At 44.7% G+C, this 5000-nt stretch overlaps 4 non-coding genes across 4 annotated transcripts; 3 read left to right on the top strand and 1 right to left on the bottom strand.

Moving 5' to 3' along the window:
• The first annotated feature begins 1181 nt into the window (after nt 1–1181).
• On the top strand, nt 1182–1253 carry TRNAA-CGC (transfer RNA alanine (anticodon CGC)). Its single transcript has one exon. It is a non-coding gene; the product is annotated as a tRNA-Ala (tRNA).
• Nucleotides 1254–1452: 199 nt separating this feature from the next.
• Nucleotides 1453–1525, bottom strand: TRNAM-CAU (transfer RNA methionine (anticodon CAU)). The gene has a single exon. It is a non-coding gene; the product is annotated as a tRNA-Met (tRNA).
• A 1212-nt stretch (nt 1526–2737) lies between these two features.
• Nucleotides 2738–2809, top strand: TRNAA-CGC (transfer RNA alanine (anticodon CGC)). Its single transcript has one exon. It is a non-coding gene; the product is annotated as a tRNA-Ala (tRNA).
• A 1269-nt stretch (nt 2810–4078) lies between these two features.
• TRNAY-GUA (transfer RNA tyrosine (anticodon GUA)) lies at nt 4079–4164 on the top strand. Its single transcript is given in 2 exon segments — nt 4079–4115; nt 4129–4164. It is a non-coding gene; the product is annotated as a tRNA-Tyr (tRNA).
• Nucleotides 4165–5000: the final 836 nt, after the last annotated feature.

Below are 5000 nucleotides of genomic sequence, written 5' to 3'. Positions count from 1 at the left end.
AGATCATCCAGGTACAAGGCTGAAGGATTTTCCTGACTGACATTGTATACTGCAGAGTCGAATGGGGTGATGTGGCCGTCGGTTCAATGCAGGGTTTCCAATCATACAGTCAAACCTTGCAGAAGTGGGGATGTAGCTCAGTGGTAGAGCGCATGCTTTGCATGTATGAGGCCCCGGGTTCAATCCCCGGCATCTCCAGACTTTTGCCATGCTTACCTTGGATTTTGGGCCGAAAGCTAGGCTGGCATCATGATGAAGGAAGAGATATGTCCTCCAACCGGGATGAGGACCCCGCTTAATCTGTCAGACGTTTGCCTTGAAAAATCCCATGAAATGGGGCTATCTCATTTTTGATGATTATAGATCAAAAGAATCCTACTTGTTGAAGACATCAAAGTGATGATTCATCTTGACAACCATAATGCTTTGATGATAGAAATCTGTCGCATCTCTCTTGATCATTGGTAAGGGTTCTTCTTCTAAACCAGAGACTCTTTACAGTAGCTTTTAGAAAAACGGAATATTTTGTTTATCTCAATCACCTTCAATCTACAGATTTTTCCGTTCTCTTTCCTTTTGAAAATGCATCCAAAATGCACGTTCTTGATGCTGGGTGCGTAGTAATGACTCCCATAACTTTCTGTCATTTCTTTCATGGTTCCGCGCAGCCATCCATTTGCCACCAATGCTGCCCAAGGTCTTTGTATCAAAGTTCCTTTCCTTTCTGTAAAATTGAAATTTGGAGCACCCCTGCTTATCCCCAAGCCAAGACAGAACATGAACTTTGGTCTGAAATCCTCCTTTGGGGTGATAAGACGTACCTTACAGTGTGCTCTAAGAACTGGTGACTTTGAGAGGGAGCTGCAGGTAATGTTCATGATTTTCATCGATCTGCTCCTGATCCCCACCCCCACAACCTTTCTTGAGCGAGAGATAATTACAGCGCTGAAAGATACTTCAGCCACTCCTTCGATAGCTCAGTTGGTAGAGCGGAGGACTGTAGCATAAAGTCAGACATCCTTAGGTTGCTGGTTCAAATCCGGCTCGAAGGATTTTTTGCTTCGATTTCCATATCTTTCACTTTTATTCAAACAATACCTTCCATTGATTATGATCGAGACTTTGCAGTCCCTGGGTTTCAGGGATTCCTTGCATCCATCAAACAGCTCGAGTGTAAAAGTGGGGATGTAGCTCAGTGGTAGAGCGCATGCTTCGCATGTATGAGGTCCCGGGTTCAATCCCCGGCATCTCCAGGAGCCTCTGTTCCTTATCTTGGCTTTTTTCCAGAAGGCTAGCCTGCCATCATGCAGAAAGAAGAAGTTTGTCATGCAGTTGGGGTGAGAGCCCCACTTAAATAGTCAGACATTTGCTTTGGAAAAATCTTTGAACTAGGCATAGTTTGCGCATTTCAAGAAAATCGGAGAATTTTGCATTCCAAAAGAAGGAAATAAATGCCCTCTCTGAGGATCGAACTCAGGACCTTCAGATTATGAGACTGACGCGCTGCCTACTGCGCTAAGAAGGCTGTATATAGGCATCTGTACATAAGACCATGAAGATCATCCAGGTACAAGGCTGAAGGATTTTCCTGACTGACATTGTATACTGCAGAGTCAAATGGGGTGATGTGGCCGTCGGTTCAATGCAGGGTTTCCAATCATACAGTCAAACCTTGCAGAAGTGGGGATGTAGCTCAGTGGTAGAGCGCATGCTTTGCATGTATGAGGCCCCGGGTTCAATCCCCGGCATCTCCAGACTTTTGCCATGCTTACCTTGGATTTTGGGCCGAAAGCTAGGCTGGCATCATGATGAAGGAAGAGATATGTCCTCCAACCGGGATGAGGACCCCGCTTAATCTGTCAGACGTTTGCCTTGAAAAATCCCATGAAATGGGGCTATCTCATTTTTGATGATTATAGATCAAAAGAATCCTACTTGTTGAAGACATCAAAGTGATGATTCATCTTGACAACCATAATGCTTTGATGATAGAAATCTGTCGCATCTCTCTTGATCATTGGTAAGGGTTCTTCTTCTAAACCAGAGACTCTTTACAGTAGCTTTTAGAAAAACGGAATATTTTGTTTATCTCAATCACCTTCAATCTACAGATTTTTCCGTTCTCTTTCCTTTTGAAAATGCATCCAAAATGCACTTTCTTGATGCTGGGTGCGTAGTAATGACTCCCATAACTTTCTGTCATTTCTTTCATGGTTCCGCGCAGCCATCCATTTGCCACCAATGCTGCCCAAGGTCTTTGTATCAAAGTTCCTTTCCTTTCTGTAAAATTGAAATTTGGAGCACCCCTGCTTATCCCCAAGCCAAGACAGAACATGAACTTTGGTCTGAAATCCTCCTTTGGGGTGATAAGATGTACCTTACAGTGTGCTCTAAGAACTGGTGACTTTGAGAGGGAGCTGCAGGTAATGTTCATGATTTTCATCGATCTGCTCCTGATCCCCACCCCCACAACCTTTCTTGAGCGAGAGATAATTACAGCGCTGAAAGATACTTCAGCCACTCCTTCGATAGCTCAGTTGGTAGAGCGGAGGACTGTAGCATAAAGTCAGACATCCTTAGGTCGCTGGTTCAAATCCGGCTCGAATGATTTTTTGCTTCGATTTCCATATATTTCACTTTTATTCAAACAATACCTTCCATTGATTATGATCGAGACTTTGCAGTCCCTGGGTTTCAGGGATTCCTTGCATCCATCAAACAGCTCGAGGGCAAAAGTGGGGATGTAGCTCAGTGGTAGAGCGCATGCTTCGCATGTATGAGGTCCCGGGTTCAATCCCCGGCATCTCCAGGAGCCTCTGTTCCTTATCTTGGCTTTTTTCCAGAAGGCTAGCCTGCCATCATGCAGAAAGAAGAAGTTTGTCATGCAGTTGGGGTGAGAGCCCCACTTAAATAGTCAGACATTTGCTTTGGAAAAATCTTTGAACTAGGCATAGTTTGCGCATTTCAAGAAAATCGGAGAATTTTGCATTCCAAAAGAAGGAAATAAATGCCCTCTCTGAGGATCGAACTCAGGACCTTCAGATTATGAGACTGACGCGCTGCCTACTGCGCTAAGAAGACTGTATATAGGCATCTGTACATAAGACCATGAAGATCATCCAGGTACAAGGCTGAAGGATTTTCCTGACTGACATTGTATACTGCAGAGTCGAATGGGGTGATGTGGCCGTCGGTTCAATGCAGGGTTTCCAATCATACAGTCAAACTTTGCAGAAGTGGGGATGTAGCTCAGTGGTAGAGCGCATGCTTTGCATGTATGAGGCCCCGGGTTCAATCCCCGGCATCTCCAGACTTTTGCCATGCTTACCTTGGATTTTGGGCCGAAAGCTAGGCTGGCATCATGATGAAGGAAGAGATATGTCCTCCAACCGGGATGAGGACCCCGCTTAATCTGTCAGACGTTTGCCTTGAAAAATCCCATGAAATGGGGCTATCTCATTTTTGATGATTATAGATCAAAAGAATCCTACTTGTTGAAGACATCAAAGTGATGATTCATCTTGACAACCATAATGCTTTGATGATAGAAATCTGTCGCATCTCTCTTGATCATTGGTAAGGGTTCTTCTTCTAAACCAGAGACTCTTTACAGTAGCTTTTAGAAAAACGGAATATTTTGTTTATCTCAATCACCTTCAATCTACAGATTTTTCCGTTCTCTTTCCTTTTGAAAATGCATCCAAAATGCACGTTCTTGATGCTGGGTGCGTAGTAATGACTCCCATAACTTTCTGTCATTTCTTTCATGGTTCCGCGCAGCCATCCATTTGCCACCAATGCTGCCCAAGGTCTTTGTATCAAAGTTCCTTTCCTTTCTGTAAAATTGAAATTTGGAGCACCCCTGCTTATCCCCAAGCCAAGACAGAACATGAACTTTGGTCTGAAATCCTCCTTTGGGGTGATAAGACGTACCTTACAGTGTGCTCTAAGAACTGGTGACTTTGAGAGGGAGCTGCAGGTAATGTTCATGATTTTCATCGATCTGCTCCTGATCCCCACCCCCACAACCTTTCTTGAGCGAGAGATAATTACAGCGCTGAAAGATACTTCAGCCACTCCTTCGATAGCTCAGTTGGTAGAGCGGAGGACTGTAGCATAAAGTCAGACATCCTTAGGTCGCTGGTTCAAATCCGGCTCGAAGGATTTTTTGCTTCGATTTCCATATCTTTCACTTTTATTCAAACAATACCTTCCATTGATTATGATCGAGACTTTGCAGTCCCTGGGTTTCAGGGATTCCTTGCATCCATCAAACAGCTCGAGGGCAAAAGTGGGGATGTAGCTCAGTGGTAGAGCGCATGCTTCGCATGTATGAGGTCCCAGGTTCAATCCCCGGCATCTCCAGGAGCCTCTGTTCCTTATCTTGGCTTTTTTCCAGAAGGCTAGCCTGCCATCATGCAGAAAGAAGAAGTTTGTCATGCAGTTGGGGTGAGAGCCCCACTTAAATAGTCAGACATTTGCTTTGGAAAAATCTTTGAACTAGGCATAGTTTGCGCATTTCAAGAAAATCGGAGAATTTTGCATTCCAAAAGAAGGAAATAAATGCCCTCTCTGAGGATCGAACTCAGGACCTTCAGATTATGAGACTGACGCGCTGCCTACTGCGCTAAGAAGACTGTATATAGGCATCTGTACATAAGACCATGAAGATCATCCAGGTACAAGGCTGAAGGATTTTCCTGACTGACATTGTATACTGCAGAGTCGAATGGGGTGATGTGGCCGTCGGTTCAATGCAGGGTTTCCAATCATACAGTCAAACCTTGCAGAAGTGGGGATGTAGCTCAGTGGTAGAGCGCATGCTTTGCATGTATGAGGCCCCGGGTTCAATCCCCGGCATCTCCAGACTTTTGCCATGCTTACCTTGGATTTTGGGCCGAAAGCTAGGCTGGCATCATGATGAAGGAAGAGATATGTCCTCCAACCGGGATGAGGACCCCGCTTAATCTGTCAGACGTTTGCCTTGAAAAATCCCATGA

Source organism: Triturus cristatus, chromosome 4_1, assembly GCF_964204655.1.
Source record: "Triturus cristatus chromosome 4_1, aTriCri1.1, whole genome shotgun sequence".
NCBI classification, from domain to species: Eukaryota; Metazoa; Chordata; class Amphibia; order Caudata; family Salamandridae; genus Triturus; species Triturus cristatus.
Note: the sequence above shows the minus strand (reverse complement) of the source record. Positions and strands in the feature narration are given on the sequence as shown.